The following is a 17,897-nucleotide window of genomic DNA, read 5'->3' on the forward strand; positions in this document are numbered from 1 at the left end:
ACATACTTGTAATAGTTATTAAAAGACTCAATAAAAACAAGATTAATAATGTCACTATGCAGTGGCTACGCAGTGATTTACAATACGCCTGTCGTTTCAACATTTTTCCGGTATTTCCTCTACTTAGGTCCAGGGGATACATGTCAGAGACAATTCAACCGCTTCACCTTGGAGAGGACTTAAACAATCAAATTGCTCGACTTGGTGGGCCTAAGCTTTAGTTTGTAAAGTTCGCTTTCCGTTTTTTCCACCAAAGGAAGTTTTGAATCAGTCTGTGAGGGAGTGCAGGGCACAGTGTCTATATCTGAAGGTAGTCCATGAAATTTTTTTATGTGACTTGAATGAATCCAACCCTTGCGTCCCTCGATCTTCACGGCTGTTCTTGTGGTCAACAGGACCAACTTGGGTGCTTTCCACCTGGGCTCCAGTTGATTTTTTCTGTCGAAATTTCTCACAAAGACAAGATTACCCGGAACAACGTCATGGGGTTTCGCCTCAGTGTTGTCGGGAAAGGCTGCAGCTACCTGTGAACGAGAAGATTGTAGTGCAGACATCAAGGAAGCCAAGTAATCTGTCAGCATATTACAGTCAATATCAGTTATTTTGCGTGGTATAGGCGTCCCCCACATATTCGGTGGTCTACCGAAGATCACCTCATACGGGGATAGCCCTGTTCTAGAGTGTGCTACCATTCTCATGTAAAAGAGTGCAACTGGTAATGCTACTATCCAGTCGACACCTTTCTCTCTGCATATTTTGGACAGTCTGATTTTCAGTGTCTGGTTATGTCTTTCTACGAGACCTGCTGCCTCGGGATGTCGGACACAGTGGAATTTCCACTGATAACCTAACAGAAGTGAAACGTGTTTCATTAATTCGGATGAGAACGGCTGGCCGTTATCTGAGTAGACAACACGTGGTAAACCGTATCGTGGGAAGAATTCTCGAACCAACTGTTTGGCAGTAGTCGGGGCAGTGTAATCTGAAACTGGGTACGCCTCTGTCCAACGGGACAGAGCGCAGACAACCACGAGAACATATTTGAATCCTCGACATCGTTCCATCTGGATATAATCCATCTGTAGGACTTCAAAAGGGTGATCAGGAGGCTGAAATCCACCCTGTTCTACGGGAACACTTTTTCCCGGGTTGAACTGGCAACAGATCATACAGGTACGGACCTTTTGTTTGGCTGCTGCTCGTAAATGCTTATTAAACCAAATGTGTTGAATGCTATCTAGCATAGCTTTTTCTCCTAGATGTGCTGGACTATGTATAGTGTTGATTACGACTTGGACCATTGAATCAGGGAGGAACCACACAGACCTTTCCTTCATCATCCATCCCTGGTCCGTTTGGATCCCTCCTAATTCAGTCCATTTCTTTATTTCGTCTGGTGTAGCATGTGTCTGTATGTCAATTACGTCAAGAGTAGGATCTTTAACTGTCATACAATGTGTCGGTGTCGGGACTATTGTCTTTGTCATATCGGGGGTTTGAATTTGAGCAGTCAGTTTAGCTGTTCTGTCGGCTAGATCATTGCCTTGGGAAATGGTATCAGTAACTTTTGTATGGGCTTTACATTTCATAATTGATATTGCAGTGGGTAGATGTATTGCATCTAATAATGCATGAATGAGGGGTCCGTGCTGAATGTGGGCACCGTGGGAAGTTAAATAACCTCTCTCTCGCCACAGCACGCCGAAGTCATGTACAACTCCGAATGCATAACGTGAATCAGTGTATATGTTGACTTTTTTATTCGTGGCTTGAATACAGGCTTGTGTCAGAGCGATGAGCTCTGCGGCTTGAGCTGACAAAGTATTTATACGATTAGTTTCAATAACTTCAGTATCGGTTGTGACTGCATAAGCGGCTACTAACTCTCCTGTACTTGTTCTCATGCATGAACCATCGACATAAAATGTTAAGTCTGGTTCTGACAATGGAACATCGGTCAAGTCTTGTCTGGGTTTTGTCGTTACAGTAATGACTTCAATACAGTCATGGATTAGTGGGTCTGTTCCGATTACTGGCAAAAGTGTGGCAGGATTCAATGTGTTGCAGTGTCTTATTTCTATATGCGGCTGAAACAGTGTCAGTTCATACCCTGTAAGTCGTGCTACGGTCAAGTGTTGTGTTTGTGTTCTATTTACAAGAACCTCTACTGCGTGTGGTACTTGAACTGTCAATGGATGTCCTAACACTATGGCATCGCTTTGTCTGATTGCTAAAGCTGTCGCTGCTACTGATTTCAGGCACGCAGGCAAAGCCTGAGCTACTGGATCTAATGTACTAGAAAAATAAGCACATGGTTTGTGTGCTCCTGCTTGTTCCTGTGTGAGTACTGACAAGGCAGTACCTTCGCGCTCTGTAACAAAGAGTGTAAACTGTTTTCTGTAACATGGTGTTGCTAAAACTGGTGCTTGACATAAAGCTTTCTTTAGGCTTTCAAAAGCTTGTGTATGTTCCTGAGTCCAAGGGAGAATAGTCGATGTGGCTGCCTCCTGGGTTGTCAACTGAATGAGTGGTTTTGCTAGGAATGCATATTGCGGGATCCACTGTCTACAATATGAAGTGAGGCCTATGAAAGCCCGCACCTCCTTTTGTGTCTTAGGTGTTGGCATGTTAACTATCAACTGAATGCGGTCGGGTGTAAGCTGCCTTCCCTCCTTGTCCAGCGAGTGTCCAAGATAAACAACTCGCTGGACACAGAATTGCAGCTTAGAAGGGGAAACCTTGTGTCCTTTTTCGGCTAGAAATTGTAAAACTGTCAGTGACGCTTTTTCACATTCAGCTTCGCTTCTTGCGGTGATCAGCAGATCATCGACGTATTGAAGCAGAGCCGTGTTAACTGGCATGTGGATACTGTCAAGTTCTCGTTTCAATGCTTGGCTATAGATGCTGGGGCTTTCTGTAAATCCTTGAGGTGCGCATGAGAATTTAAAGCTACGTCCATTTAAACTAAATCCGAACAAATATTGGCTTTCCGGATCTATTGGGACGCTGAAAAAGGCATTCTTGAGATCGATTACAGTGAAGAATGTCGCTTCGGAATCAATAGCTGTCAGTAATGACGAGATATCTGGGACCACAGGGAATTGTGGCACAATACATTTGTTTAACTCGCGCAGGTCAATAACCAATCGATATACTGGCGGGGCCTTCGGATCTGTTCGTTTAAGAATCGGTATTATCGGTGAATTACATATATTGGAGTCTGTTTCCACAACTACTCCTTGGGCAATGAGCTCGTCAATGATTTGTAGTAAAGCCATTACAGCATCTGGTGGTAACTTGTATTGTCGCATTCGTGGTAGCACCACTCCTGCCTTTAGTGTGACTCGATATGGTGTAATATTCATGCAACCAACATCAGTAGGGCCTTGTGCCCATAGACGTGTAGGTAAAGTCTGTAGTCGGGGATCCATGTCTCTAGATACATAGTGACCTTTAAAATCGCGTAAAAACAATCTTACTCCTTCCGGAGAACAACATATTATAGCTCCTAGGGCTTTTAACGTTTTTATTCCTAATAGATTTTCTGGACATGATTTAGTAAGCAGTAAATCTGTAGTTCGGGTCAGAGGTCCTATCGTGAGTGGCAGAGGCTGTGACACTTTATTAACAATAGGTTTGCCTGAAAAACCAAGGGAAATATTTTGTGAGCCTGAGAGGGGTGCCCCTGGAACTTCACTACGTTTTATAGTTGTTCGACTTGCCCCTGTATCGAGTAAAAATTTTCTATCTTGACCTAATAATTTACTATGTACATAAGGTCCTTCTTGATCCACAGGAATCTCGATAAGGGGTAAGTCAACTTCCCTCTCTAGGCTAGTTCATGCGTAACGCTGATACTCGGGATATTCATACTGTGCGGTCTGATACATTTGTCGTGTTGTTGTTTGTGTGGCAGCAATACTCTATTCTTTACTGGAGGCAGAGCATTTTCTACTAATTTTGTTACAAACAGATGTGGGTATGATTCGCTACTTGCTTTTATGCCACTATTTATACCAAAACATTTTTCGAAACGGGCATAGTAATCACTAGTGTCTTCATCTTGCTTCTGTTTACAGGCTGAAATTGTACCCCAATCTTCCTTTTTTGTAGTTAATAATCGTGGCAGTACCTGTACTAGTAGTCCTGGTAATGCCTTAGTTTTGTCCCCAAGCCCCGAACCTGGACCTCGGGCCCTTTCTTCTGCTTCTAATGCTGACCATTCTATCTTTTGATCACCTACCTCCCACTCTTTTTCTTTGAGTTTCTCATAAATGCCAGCAGGCATCAACACCTTTAATATTGTCATAATGTCTGGGTTGGTATACTCTCCCATGAGTAACATGTCTTTAATTTCTCGGTGAAACCCCGCTGGGTCCTTGTCATGACTGGGTACTACTTTCTTCATTTCTAATAATTCTATTTTCGATATAGGCGTATATACAAATACGCGTTTAAACTCATTGTCCTCACCCTTTATTGGGTGCACTTCTCGTAAGGGATTCTGTCTATCTATGTGGTACGTAGTTCTTTCCTTGGCGGACAATGGAACATGTTCTGAACACACGAAAAGAATATACTGCTTTCTTGATTCTAGAATTTCTTTAATTAATTCAGTACCTGGACCTCTCCATTTATTCATAAGTAATTCAGTCAGTATGTCAGGCAAGGGACCAGGGTCCGAGTGCTGACTCCGATACAGTATAATGAGTTGTTGGATCATATAAATCCCAGCTAACCTTTGTTCATCTGGGGTAAGATTCAAAAATGCGCGTACTACTGTATCATCACTATATTTTCCGGGACTGTCCACCCAATGGACAGCTGCCCTGGCTAAATCTTGTTCATCCATAGAATCGAGGAAATGATAACCCCTTCGTTCTTGGAGTAGTTTGTCGGCGGTTTGGAACGAATGCTCGTTAGACCTTATATTAATCATAGGTATTTGAAAATTCCTGCTATTATCTGGACACGTCGGATGCATTGAGTCAGTATGATATCTGGTCTGATTCCTATTACAAGATCTTCCTCTACCTACATAGGCTATGGTGTCTGACTGTCCTGTGAGCAGTCCTGGCCCTTCTTCCTCGTTTTGTTCGAACTCGTCTGTCTCTAATCTCTCTTCGTGTAGGCGTTCTATTTCTTTACGGATCTTTCGGCACATGGCTATTATACAATTTTGTTTATCATGTCTCCCTTCTGATATATTCTGGCTCCATCTTGTAAGAATTCTCATGGCTTCCGGGTCTACCCCCGGTCGGTCTTGATTTCTGATCACACAGTTTATGAGGAAACGTAACAGTTCCCCCTGTATCTCTACTTTCTGGTATTCCATAGCTCTGTAAATACATTCTGGATCTCGCCCTGTTTGGACAAAATGATATAGATTATCTAGATGCGCAGTCATTCCTGGTAACTTTGCTAAATACACTGCGGCTCGTCTGATACGCAATGATGCTAGGGTCATTTCGTCCTCTTTTCCAGGCACCGGGTCATATCTACAATCTATAAGAAGTTCTTTAAGCGCACGGGCACTAAGGAGTTTGGGTGTACGTGAATGCGCTGACTCTTGAAAACTAAGCTTATTTATTCTGGGTGGTGTAGAAAAGACATTGGCAGCTCCTCCCGCGGCTCCATCTGGGGCGTCGGGTGTAAAAGGATTCGTTGAACGTGACACAGCAACTACAGGTGTGGACACAGGCATAGAAGTAGCTGTAGGAACGGATACAGAAACAGATGTGCTTGCCGAAACTTGTGACTCGATTTGTTGCCGTAGGGATATGGGTACTGGATCTTGGCGTTGAACCTCCCTGGTAGGTGGTCTACGTGGGGCGGAATTGGCATACTCGGGAGCTGCGTCATCTAAATAAGAGGAAAGAAAAACATCTTCTGCGGTTCTAGGATGCCCCTTAGGATGTACTTTTATTGGGAACAATGGGGTTGGCAAGTCTTTTGGCGTTTCCGGAGTAGCCTTAGGTAATCCTTCGGCCAGAAGGGGATACATACCATTCATAAGGGTATTTCTTTGTCTGTCTACTTGTTCTGATTTTACTCGGATACCTTCCTCAATTAATAGATTTTCTCGAACTTTAGTGGAATTCTCTTTACTCTTTTCTTCCTGTCTACGTGCTTTTTCTGTTCGTCTATGTGATTCTTTACGCCATAATTCAATGGCGTCTTTCTGTGACTGTCTGACTTTCCTTTTCCATAACTCTTCCTCGACTTTCATGATGCACTCTGCATCCCAGGTCCCCGCTGTGGGCCACCTCTGACTTTCTGGTAATCCCTTGGTATAGTCTACCCATAGATCAAGGAATAATATGGCGTCTAATCCATGTTTATGATACATAAAATGCCCTGGGGTGTCCCTAGGAGGGATAGGGACGGCTTCTTCGAGAACCCCTTTTCTGGTAGTGATCTGTCTTAATTTCGAAAAGAGCGGCATATTGAGGACTGACCTTATACTTGATTTTGACTTGATACTTGAATTTGAACAGACTTAATACAATAAACACGATAATGAACAGTCATTCATACCACGATATACTTAAACACTTCAAACATTTAACATTAAACCTTTAACTGGAACAACAATGATGATCGTCTGCATGACTAATCACCAAGCTTAATTCTCGACAATAACTAGACAATAACTAGACACTTCGGAATACTTGATATACTGCTAAACAGTACAGATACACTGCTAAAACAGTGCAGACCGGATTTGTGTACCCAAACCCGTCTTGACCGGCACAACCTATGTGCACGTCAGAAAATGCCTCCCCAGTAATGGTACTCACCGGGTAGCTTCGGAAACGGAAGGCCTCAGTAACTTGAACTTGACTCGGATTTGGACTGGACTCAACTCGATTCGTCAGACACTGGGCTTGACGTCGTACTGGTGGGTCTCTGTATACCTCGGATCTTGCTCTCTCAGCTAGGCTCTGGTCGGGATACTTCGCACTTCTCACCGCCTCGTCTGGGTGTTGATTGCAGTCTCAGTCACCCCCGCTTGACCGGAGGGAGATACAGGAACTCCTGCTGGTACGCGTTGTTGTCCGTCCAGCTGTGGCAGGAGACCGGGCCTGCAACGCACCGCCGGCGCGTGAGATGAGAAAGTGTCCCTATTCGGGCGCCATCATGTGGTAAATATTTCTCCTTTACCGGGACTGAATTTGATACAGGAACATAATAAAATAGCTCAATGAAATGAGAGGCAGAATCCGTGATATTAGAGTTTCAGAATGGGCTTTATTCCAATAAGCGATTATAATCGGATGCTTCAAGTTCCATCACCACGGGAGTTCAGGAAGTGAAGTACATACTTTATTAACAAGCAGTAACCTTTATAATACATACATCATAATGAAGTGAATACAGTAGGCGTAACAATTGATAAGGACATTGACGTTTTGGTGTGCGTAGCCGAAAATGGGTGTAATAATGAGTAAAAAGGAACATGATTGGCTGTGATGTAATACATAGGTGGATCTATAAGATAATACTTGGCATTGATGCGCGCGCAGCAGTCTGACGTATAATTGACGTATAACTAGGGGGTGACGAGGACTTGACATTTAGCTCTACGTGTGGAGACAAGAAGTCTGGGGGGTCAAGTCAACCTAATCCCAAATCATATCTACATCCTATGTTTAAAGAACTATGTTATCCACAAAAGAAGGACTCTCGGACAGAATCTATTCTATACTGACTGTGCGTGCGTGTACAAGCGTCTAGGTGTCTACACTGAATGCGAGGGGGTAGGAATATTCCATGGTAACAGGGCTATGAATTACTTGCATGAGGACAGAGAAGATGGGCCCTTTTGCTTGGTAACTGGAAGAATGTTTACTTAAGCTACTAGGCAGGAATGCATCGGCTGAGGGGGAAGCAGATAATTCGAAGGTGAAATACAGTTCTTGGCAGAGAATAGGCTGATGTCAGGCTTCGTGAGCCGCGCAGAGAATGAGACAAAGTTCATGGTCACGGATGCAGACTTGAACTGGAGCTTTCAGAGACAGAAGGCAAAAGGAGTTCGATGACAGAATCAGGGCCTTTTTGCCTGAACTAAAAAAAATGGCATAAGTGAACCATATGAAAGCCGGTGGCCTTTCATATTTAGGAATGGAATATCCGGCCCATTTATGGCGGATCTGACAGAGGACATGTTGACGGTGGACGCACATGTATTTGCGTCTTCATAACTGGAACTGGAGGGAACATACATGTACTTGTGACATGCACATAGAACCGTTGGGGTCCAAGATAGGGGACATAACTGACCAGAGAAATCCATATTTCCACACATGGATGTCTGCCTCTCCAACGTAACGGTAGCTGACCTGTATTACGATGTGTGTGTGCGCCCCCTGTTGGCCCACAACCAGGAGTGTCACCATGATGCCCATTTATGGATGGATGTTTGGCATGCAGGCTGGAAACTGGAACTGGGAGATTGCACGAGTCGTTGTGTGCAGTGAGCACATTAAGCCACTACATCTGTCCAGGTCAGCTGATGGATTACGTTGACGACATGTCAGATGTGGTGGACAACGATCGCTCATTGGAGATGTTGGCCTACGCAGTTGCACTCGCATTCATGGACGAGTGACAAGGTACCTGCAGCCACAACTGGATGTGACCCATTGCACGTGTCTCGACGCCTGGTTGCATGTTGGGAATCTGGTGACATGTCCCAAGACGACAGTGGACATGGCTGCATTGGCATGGACTCATGATCCAGGCGTGGACAACCAAAGCGGGTTGGCACTGCCTTGTGTTGGTGATGGACTCCCCCGAGGTGGACATGGGCGCTTTCCTACGTTCCTCATTCAGACATGCTGCTGCATTGGTCCGCATTTCGTGGTACTTCTCTTGGCCGTACTGACACACACTTGTTGATAAAGTTTCCGCACTTTCACTTGTCTCTAACTGTATTGTGTCTTGATTTGTATGCCAATGTGTGTGTCACAGACTCTTTGGCTCCCTGCCATACGTGCATTGCTACCCCATCAGAACTGTGGGTTTGTACTTGTGCATTATCATGTCCCTGTTTCGTGCTTTGCCAGATGCGTATGGCCGTTTACTGGCCACAGGCAGGTGCACTTGTGTCCTGTGTTCGGTTGTGTAAATGTTGGTGTATGTACCACATTGTGTCCAACGTTGGGGTGCTCTGCTTCCTATGTGTGTGTGCAGCATTGTGTGTGAGATGTCCCTTTAGCTCTGATTTGGCTCACCCTTTTCCCTTTCAGGCAGTGTGGTTTTCACTTCTGTGCTTGTTCAGTGGTGTGATATTGCCGGGTTGTGTGACTTGTGCTCCTGGTTGGTGTTGTTACTCTTGGGCATGGTTTGTCTGCAGTTGTGCTGTGCTTAACTGTGCATGTGTGCCATTGTGCCCATCTTCCCCGGTCCCCCCAGTCCCTGCTGGTTCCTCTCCCTGTTGCTGTTGTGTCTGTTTTTTTCGGCAGTTTCCGGTCCCTGAGACCTGCCACCATCTCCAGACTGATGTGGTGGGCACCATTTACTCCATGTCATCCAGCTCCTAGTGTGGCGATGGACTCCCACCTCCGGTGTGCATTGCTGCCTTCTTGCTGTTGGCGTGTTTCTGCTTGTTTGTGCCTTTCGCATCATTCCAGATTTTCTGTTTTTCTTCCATTATCCTCCTCCGCACTCAGGCTGCATTCACCTTGTCCAAGATGACTTGCCATGTACAATGTTTTGTTGCCAATGGGGCTTGTGGGGTTGTCTGCTGGCTCAGGTTGCCTCATTGTGCTTGGCTGTTGTTTTCTGTTTGGTTTGTCTTTCTTTTTCAGGCTTTTGTTGTGCTTATTCCCGCCTGCCATGTGTGTCCCGGGCCTGGCGGTGCTTATCTCTGCTTTCCTCATCGTGAATGGGCTCATCGCAACTTTTTGTGTGTTGTGGTTTGTGTTTTTATCTCCGTCGAGGTGGTTGTATCGCGGACATTGGCTGCAGTTTCAGCAGACTATCGCATGGTGGAGAAGTGTGGCTCAATGATTAGAGCGGCAGACCCTGATGCAGAGGTCTAGCCCGGGACAAGGGTTCAATTCCCCACCTTGGCGGGTCTTGGGCTCAAAAATTCCACGGACCTGATAATTCTCACCTCGGTGCCTATTCCAATCATGGAGTCCCACTCTGCAACTCTAGGCAATAGCTTGCTTAATCTCCACAACGGCCCCCACAACGCTAAGGATGCCTGGCCTCCACCTTGGGGGTGCCCAGGAGTGGACGCCTCACAGGGAAAGCCAGGATGGGTTCCACAGCGGTATTCGTACAAGCGCCTTGAGACCCATGCGGGTGAGTAGTGCGCTGTACAAGTATCAATTTACATTTACATGGTACCGCCTTGTTGTGAATTCCACATTGACACGGGGTTATTTTCCCGCGATAGGCTGCGATGTGTAAAGTTGCGTTAGCATTTTATGGTGATGTTTAGCACACGTTCTTGTGAATATACCCCTGTGTGTTGTTCCCTCTGATTTGGGAAAATAAGTCCCGGAACCCAAAAATAAGTGCTGGTGCCCCCACTGACAACCACGGGCTCAAATTAAGCAATGAAGAACACAAATAAGTTGGGTAAAATCAAATACATTTCTTTCATGATTGAAACACCGCTAATTTATAAAGAAGCAAGTATAAGAGCCCCAGAATGGGCGGACGCATTTACCTCACCCTTTAAATACTGATACCCTATGGTAAAGAATTTACCAGGTGTGGTAAATACCTCACATTTGAAGTATTTCACAGGAAACATGAGCGATGCATGTTGAATTCATTTCTTCATGCTCTAAATTACGCATATCTCAGCATATTACTCCCTGTACATGTTGTCAAATTTGACCTGATGACATTTACCTTGTATAAATTGTTATGCAGTGATTACAACTCAATTTGGAATTCTGATTTCTGAGCAAATAGTGGTTTGAAATTCGATTGAAATAGTTGGCACACTCATAATCAAGATATAAATGTTGATGAGTAAGAGACAAAAAGCTAAAAAAAAAACTTTATAGGAATAAGAGAAAAATACATGCGCCTGATTCATAAAATGAAGTTCAGGGCTTGATTTAGATCTTGGTGGATGGGTTACTCTGTTACAACATTAACGGATAGCCCGTCGGCTGAAATATAAATCGCAATATATTCTATGAGATCTATATTTCGGGGGAAGGGATATCCGTCACGGTTATGACTGAATGACCCATCCGCCAAGATCTGAATCAGGCCCTCATAGTTTTGTGTAAGTTTGCTACTTTTTTGACATTCACAAACTACAAGTGCAATTTTACAGTTGCAAAGCCTCGGCACTCGCAGCAGGAGACTCCGCACATATAAAGATAGGCCTTTTTTATCTTTTTTATCTGTGGAGTTCTCCACCCTGACTGCAGACTTTAAATTACTGTTAGTAAAAATAAACTAGTAGTTTGTGAGTACCACAAAAATAGTGCAGTGTACGTTTAGTTTTGTGAATCAAGCTCTGTTTTCAATGTGATTGTGTTTTTCTACATAAAGTGAAATCTGCACCACGTCCTTATGAACTTCAATAAAACGTGTTTGTTAGAAATGGGATACCTGGTTGGCTAGGGCTTGCACCTAAGCCAGACAGAAACCACCACTCTAGTCAGGGCAAGGGAGTTACACTCTGAAGATAACCCCTGCTCACCCCCTTGGTAGGTTGACACGAGCAGTCAGGGCTCTAGGAGCACATGGCCTCCACCGTCCCGTACTCCAATGGGGCAAGGGTGCAACTCACCCTTGCCTCTCTTATTTAAAAGAGATGCCCACGTCGTTGCAGCTACCCACAGTCTGACGGTGCAGCTGTGAAAATTAGCCACCGACACCAACAGTGCCTTGGGAGCCCCCTTCACCGGGCTCCTCTTGGTGCAACCAGTCGACACCAACCATGTGCCCTCTCAGCCCCACTCACTGGAGCTTCTTTCGTTGGCAGGGTGGAATCGGGAATGACGTCTCCACACTGCGGCCCAGATGGATGCAAAAGAAAGAGGCGCAGCCCCACTCACCATTCCTTGGGGGATGAGCGATTCAAGTGGCAGCCGTCTTCTTCCCTTTACTGGCGGGAGTGGCGGGGTCGGGCGCTTTCAGGAAAGGTGTCCTGGGCCGGCTCTTCCACCCTCACTTCTCCGTTGTTGGGAACCACAAGGCTATCACTCGTCGGCACGGGAGCAAAGCCTACAACCAGGCGTCCTTTGCCTGACTTCCTGCTCCGGCCTGGCTTCCTCTCTCGGGGTGCGATGCCCCGCCCACAGTCAGGCAACAGCCACCTGGCTTCCTGTCCTCTCGTCAAACTTGGACTATGGAGCGGAGTCTCCATCAGGTTTTGGGTATTTCCTTCACCACGACAAGAACCCGCAGGGAGAGGGAGGGCACTTCTTTCCCTCAGCTCTCCCCTCTCCTTCTTCCAGTTCTTGACTTCCTGCACCACAAGGAATGCGAGGCACAGCACTCTTTGAGCAGAATACAGAGCTCTTCCCCAGCACCAATTCAAAGGGGATCGAAATACTCCACATGCGCTGATGCCAATGTTCCCATGTCCAGGACAATGAGCAGGGCCTGCAGTGCTCGACCAGTCTCACCCCAGCAGGCACCACCAGGAAAAAGGCAGCACGTCCTTCCCAGAAGTTCACAGGCAAGCCAGCACACCGCGTCTCCAGGGCAGACAGCAGATCCTCCAGCTGCCAAGCAGGGAAGCAGGTCAGTCCCATGGTGGCGGTTCCTCCTGGCAGGCCGGCAGCCTGCCGGCCTCAAGTAAGCACCAAGTAGTACACTCATATGGGGTCCCAGCCCCAATATTTATACCATGATTGTCTTTGTTCTTAGGGCTCTGCACCCGGTCCAAACCAGTTCTGGGGGCACTCCAACATTTCTTTACAGTGCTCAAACACTTTCATTGTTAGATTCGGCTCTGGCCCCAGACACACCACAGGGGGTTGGAGCCAGCATTGTACAAGGCAGGCACAGACCTATTCAAGGTCAGGGACTATTCGTCCCACTACTCCAAATGCAGATCTGCCTATTCAGCCTAGCGCTGACTCACCCAGCCCCTCTGGAGCCACTGCACCTCACCAGCCCCTGTCACACCAGAGCCAGACATGCAATACACATCAGGCAAGCACAAAGACACATAGCACATAGAAATGCCCACTTCTAAAAGTGGCATTTCTAAAATAGTGATAATAAATCTGCCCACACCGGTACGCAGCATTTATTACCAATATTCCAACCATATCAAACTTGATCACGCTACTCCTCTCATATCAGGAATTACCACTGAACCACTTATCAGGGAATCTCCAATGCATTCCTATGAGAGGGCAGCCTCATAGTAGTGAAAAAGCTAAATGGCTGTTTGTCACAACCAGGACATGCCACACAGTTAAGGCACATGTCCTACCTTTTACTTACAATGCACCCTGCCCATAGGGCTAGCTAGGGCCTACCTTAGGGGTGACTGACATGTAGTAAAATGCGAGTCACAGACGTGGCACCAACTTTATGTGCCAAGTCACAGCGGCAGTAAACTGCGCGCACAGGCCCTGCAATGGCAGAGGCCTGAGACAGGTTTGAAAGGCTACTTTGGTGGGAGGCGCAAGTAGTGCAAGCCCACCAGTAGCATTTTATTTACTGGCCCTGGGTATCTGAGATACCACTTTACAAGGGACTGATAGGTAAATTAAATATGGCAAACAGGTGTAGACCAATCTTACCATGTTTTACCATAGAGAGCACATGCACTTTGCACTGGACAGCAGTGCTAAAGTGCCCTAAAACCATCAACACGAGGTCAGAAAAAATTAGGAGGAAGGCAAAAAGTTCAGGGATGACCCTGCAAAAAGGGCCAAGTCCAACAGTGTTCTTGGCTAAATCTTATGTTAAAACAATGATGAGTATGAGTTTTCACAACTAGTAAACACGAATTATGCCATTAGCCTCTGTAAGGGTCATTTAAAAATAATACTGATTAATTATGTGTTATTATTAATATCAGTATCACGGACTGCAAAATCTGACCATGCAAGTGGGAAGATAAAGTTTCAAAACCAAAGCAGAAACATAAAGGCAGTTTTTCACGCACATTCAGTTGACTGGAAAATAGAATATGTGTGAAAATAAAGGTTGGATGCCAAATAGTGTTGATTGTAGCTGTGAATGTGAGAAGGATAAAAAATGCAATTGTAAGGATAATATCTATAAAATAATGATTTAAAGGAATTAGCACTAACATGCTGCACCATCAGGCAGGATGAATTCTCCAGATCCACTAAAAATGAAAACGAGAGAAATACAAAATGTGTTGCCTGTTCAAGACAAAAAAGCGCCAGTATCTACAAAGGACAAGTCTAGTTGAAGTATTTTCGGCAGACAATATACCAATAAATCTTTCAGTAAAGTTAAATTTTAGAAAAAGATGAAGAGCCAGGGAGGCTCGTGAAAAGTGTGTGGTGCAATGGCAGTAAAAAGGTTTGCCTGGTCATATGCAGTTCTTATGGTTCAAGTTTTATACGGATGTTTATTTGGATGTGGATGAACACTGGTCATGTGATAGGCAAGTAGAAGATCCTTGTGGTTCGGACACTTACGTTTTTCCGACGGCTGACACACTACAAATATTTCCTATTGTCTCAGTTTTTTGTCCCATGTTACCCTTTTGTCTTAGCCATTAGCTTCCTAAACCACCCCACTTGTCTCACACCGTGCTTCTCTTCCACTCATCTGTATAAAGCAGCAGCGGCTGGTGCAGGTAAGCGCGGTGGGGCAGGGTGGGAGGGGAGGAGTCGACAGACGATGGAATAGCTAAAGTTAAATAAATAAATAAAACCTATTCTTGTCTGTCGACTCCTCCCCCGCCCCCCACTCCACCGCCCCACCGCGCTTACCTGCACCAGCCGCGAGGTTTTCCATGCTCTTTATCCTTTGTCACCCTTAAGTGCATGTTGTTACAGCATGGCAACTGTCCGCCAGCATTTGACTAAAGTCTGTGACAAAACGCCATGGTAATACTGGCCATAAGAGGAAGTTATTGTCAGGGCTTGATTGGGGATGAAAAGCCATTCTGGGAAATGTTTACCCTAGCCCTGCTTTCTGTCTCATTCTCACTCCCTCTCATTCTCTCTCTCTCTCTCTTTCTATCTCTGTTCTTATATCCCACTGTGCATGGTGTAATAGACCAGTACCTAGATGAGCTGGAGAGAGTGATAGAACTGGCAATCAACATTCAGTAAACTAGCCCCCTTTGGCTGCAGGTCCCTCAGGAAATGCATGATAAGATAAATGCCATGGCCTATCCTGTTTTGCCGGAGATGCAGTTTCGAAAGAAAGAGTTTTTCCACCCAGGCATAAGGTGCCGAAATTGGGATCAGAGAGCGTGATTAGAGCATTCCAAAAATGAAAAAATAACGTGAAATGGTACGGGGCAGACATAGCAACAATGGCTGATGATGTGGCAGAAGTACAGGTAGGATGCAAGCACTGGGATCAATGTCAGATACACAGAGCCACCTGTCAGGGCTGCCCGCTGTTGGCGCTACTGTTCGCATTCGCCATGGAACCACTGACAGGTCAACTACGGACCATGGCTGACCTGCACGGACTGAAGGTGGGTGGGATGTCTCACATCATTTCACTCTATGCAGATGACTCCCTGATATACCTGTATGATGTCACCAATAGCATATGTCCCACTCCGTGTCTACTGGAATTATTTGGTGCACTGTCTGGGCTATGCATGAATGCATGCTTCCTGCTGCCCGATTGGAGTGTCGCACTATTAGAAGGGTCTGGCCCCTATATTTTTTTGACAGCAGCATGCAACCCTGGCACTAGGAGTACCAGTGAACAGGGACCCCAGAGATATCCACGACAGTAACCTGGACCGAGGGGTCACCTCTCTCCGAACGTCATTGTTGATCTGGAAGACTCTACCGCTGTCGCCTATGGGATGCATTGCACTGGCAAAGATTGTGGTCCTCCCATGTTTCCTTTACATATTCACAAACATACCCTTGCTGCTGTCTGTCTGGGTGTTCAGGGATCTGAACAGCTGGCTCTCTGACTTAATCTGGGCCATGGGCAGACGTTTGGTGACAATGGAGAAACTTTGCCTTCTGATGGAGGCGGGGGGGGGGGGGGGGGGCTGGGGGCTACAGACTACAAATTATACTACTTAGCAGGTCAGTTGCAGTGGTTGATGACATAGATAGCACCGGAGGCATTACAGGTGACAATAACACTATGGCCCAGACAGATGTGGGAGGATGTGCTGGGCTTGGTGCTGGGGGCAACCTTCTGTGCAGCACTCACGCTATTTTTTATAAGGGTGGGTCATCAATGTGGGACCTGCTACCGCCACCGCCAATGGACGTGCATGCACAGCTCATTCTACTTGCCCTTGTTCAACCCGAAGGTATTGGAGCGCTTTACATGAGCTCCAGTTACATTATACATTCATTTTTGGAAGGAACGGGGAAATTAAGTGATTTGCCCAGGTTCAAAATCGGCAGCTCCGGCCGTTACGCCATATCCTCTCATTGCATGCCCTTTGTAGTAAGAAAGGCGGTGCTAGGTGCACTATCTTTTATTACCAGATAATGAAGCTGATTTCTAGAAGTAATGATGTGTGACAAGAAGGTTTGTGTATATTTGATGTTGAGGTGGTGATGTCTTATATTGTTTTTGTTACCGTACTTTCTTGCTGCGTTATTGCAATGTAATGGTTTTTTAATGTGGTCGTTGTGCTGTATTAATTTGTGACTGTTTTGTTGTGTTTTTTCTCCTATGCTATAATTGTGTTCATATATTGCCTTATATATGTTACTGTACTATATTCTGTTGTTTACTTTAGTGATGTCAAAAAATGATGCTACATTTCCAAAGAAATGCAGCACATTCCTTTAATGTTACAGCTATAAACAACCATTTACCGCTGTCTAAGGTGGTAAAATACTGATGCTATTGAAACATTTACGACAAAAGTCAGTCCAAAATTGTGACAGTGGTGTAACAAAGGCCCCCGCAGCCCCTGCGGTATGGGTTGGGCCTGAGCTCCAGGGGGCCCTCTCAGTACAGTACACTGGCGGGACTGCTCCTGATCGAGTCTGAAGGGGGGAGGGCCTCGATGTAGTTTGCAGGGGGCCCCCCAAGTTTTGTTACGCTAGTACAGATACCTGTTTTAAATCAGCACTTTCGGTGCTCATTTTATGTGACCTGGCCCTGTGTCTTGGAGAACAAGTAAACAGCTGAACAGTGGTTTTCTCCAATAATTGTGATCATGTAAATACATTTGTTATTTAGCCCTTGGGTGGATGCCGATCTGCAATATCTTTACTGAAACAGTTTTCATGCTATATATGATCAAAATAACAGATGCTCAATCGCCACAAGAAGGTCTCGAAGACTGAATATGAATGGTGTACCCACCCAGCTCAGAAGACATACCAAGTAATGAGAAGGTACACCTATGGAAGCTCTAAGAATGATTTCAAGCAATACCAACTGCATGAACACATATACTAAGAGGAAAACTGCATTATTTGAAGTCTCACAATCATGATATGTGACTGATCCCGGAATGCCCACTTACTACATTAAGACCTTTTTCTTCTCTCATGAACTAGGTGGGCAATGGTAACACATATTGGGAGGAAAATAAGATACAATGCTGAGAAGTCTTGCGCTCCAGGCAGTTCATACCATTTGAGGTGTCCAATAAGTGGAGCGAAGGAGAAACTACAGTACAGTTTGTAAGATCATATGTGATTAAGAACATGTATGCACCGATGAGGAAACATTGATATTTCTGTATTTCCTGAAAGGCTTATTACCAGATGTAAGTTCCGTCCCAATAGTATTTGCTGTGCATGGAC

The sequence above is a fragment of the Triturus cristatus genome, chromosome 5_2 (genome assembly GCF_964204655.1).
Source record: "Triturus cristatus chromosome 5_2, aTriCri1.1, whole genome shotgun sequence".
Taxonomy (NCBI): Eukaryota; Metazoa; Chordata; class Amphibia; order Caudata; family Salamandridae; genus Triturus; species Triturus cristatus.